This window comes from Petaurus breviceps, unplaced genomic scaffold (genome assembly GCF_028583685.1).
Source record: "Petaurus breviceps papuanus isolate PSGF00001 unplaced genomic scaffold, PetGlider_PUasm1.0 90847, whole genome shotgun sequence".
Classification (NCBI taxonomy): domain Eukaryota; kingdom Metazoa; phylum Chordata; class Mammalia; order Diprotodontia; family Petauridae; genus Petaurus; species Petaurus breviceps.
This window is the reverse complement of record NW_027187360.1, coordinates 24,504,013-24,505,454: the sequence shown is the minus strand read 5'-3', so window position 1 is coordinate 24,505,454 and position 1,442 is coordinate 24,504,013.

Here is a 1,442-nt window from a genome sequence, read left to right as displayed (position 1 = left end):
ATATATATATATATATATATATATATATATATATATATATATATATAAAATGTATATTGTATTCCTCCCAGGAGAACATGAAGTCCTTGATGGCTAGGACTTTAGCTTTATGTCTTTGAATCTTAGCATTTAAAGAGTCCACTGACTATAGAAGGTGCTTAATTCTTATTGAATTGATGGAACCAAACTGAGATTTGAACACAGGACTCTTTCCTTGACACCAAACTGCACTTTAGGTTCCAGGACCCTTCGTTTGGTTGGGTCTTTGGTCATGGGACAATGGAAAAAGCACTGGGTTTGGAGTCAGAGAACCTGGATCCAAATCCCAGCTCTGCCACTTATTCTCTATGTGGGCAAATCATTTTCCCTTTAAGGTCACCTTCTAGCTCTACATCAGTGATGTTCTTTTTCCATAAAAGTGACAGAGGATTCAATTCCATAAGCATCTATTAAGCACTTACTGTGAAAAAAGAACTAGGGATACAGAGACAAAGCTACAAAATACATAGAAGACCTTCCTCGAAGATAGCTGTGCTATATTTGGGCTACCCATCTTGTATATACTGTGTTGACCTATTTCAAAACTTTGGTTAAAGGGGACAAACAAATATTGATAAAAGGTTACAGTATTTATTCCCATAAAGCTAGTGAACTTGTACAAAGAGTCCAGGAGCTGAGTCCTAACTGATGAACAAAAAGATGAGTGAGCTTAAGTATATTTTAGGACCATACCAATTCAGGGTGGCTGTGTCACATAAATTTATGATCCCCATAAATGTTAAATCATTGTATGTAAAAGGAATTTTCTTAATTGAATAAATGGTAAATACAATAAAACGAGAGCTGACAAAATATCAACTGAAATTATGACCCAGGATATTTGTGTTTTCTTTACCATTAACATTCCATAACACAGTGTCCATATATCCAAAAATACTAAGATAAGAAAAAGTCGGGGTGGCTAGGTGGTACAGGGGTGGCTAGGTGGCGCAGTGAATAGAGCACTGGCCCTGGAGTCAGGAGGACCTGAGTTCAAATAGGACTCAGACACTTAACACAAAAACTAGCCATGTGACCTTGGGCAAGTCACTTAACCCCAGTTGCCCTACAAAAAGCAAAAAAGAAAAAAGTCCCATTAATCAAGTTTATGCCTCAAGTTAAGAATCTCATCCTTAAGGGACATAAAGTAAGCCTCATCTGCTTTGTTGACATAAGGAGAGTTATTCTCTGAGCTCACTCAGAGGGCAAAGACAAAGTTGGGTCTGTTTGGAATTTATGATCTCAGGATGCCTATTTTGAATCCTACTTTGAGACTTATCTGGTCTCTGGAGTTGCTGACACAGAAAAAGGTCTTTTTAAAGTGAAGCAAAGCAGTCTGATTAATTCAGACTTTGGCCAAAATATTATATTTAATGATTATCACCTACTATTAACATATAATC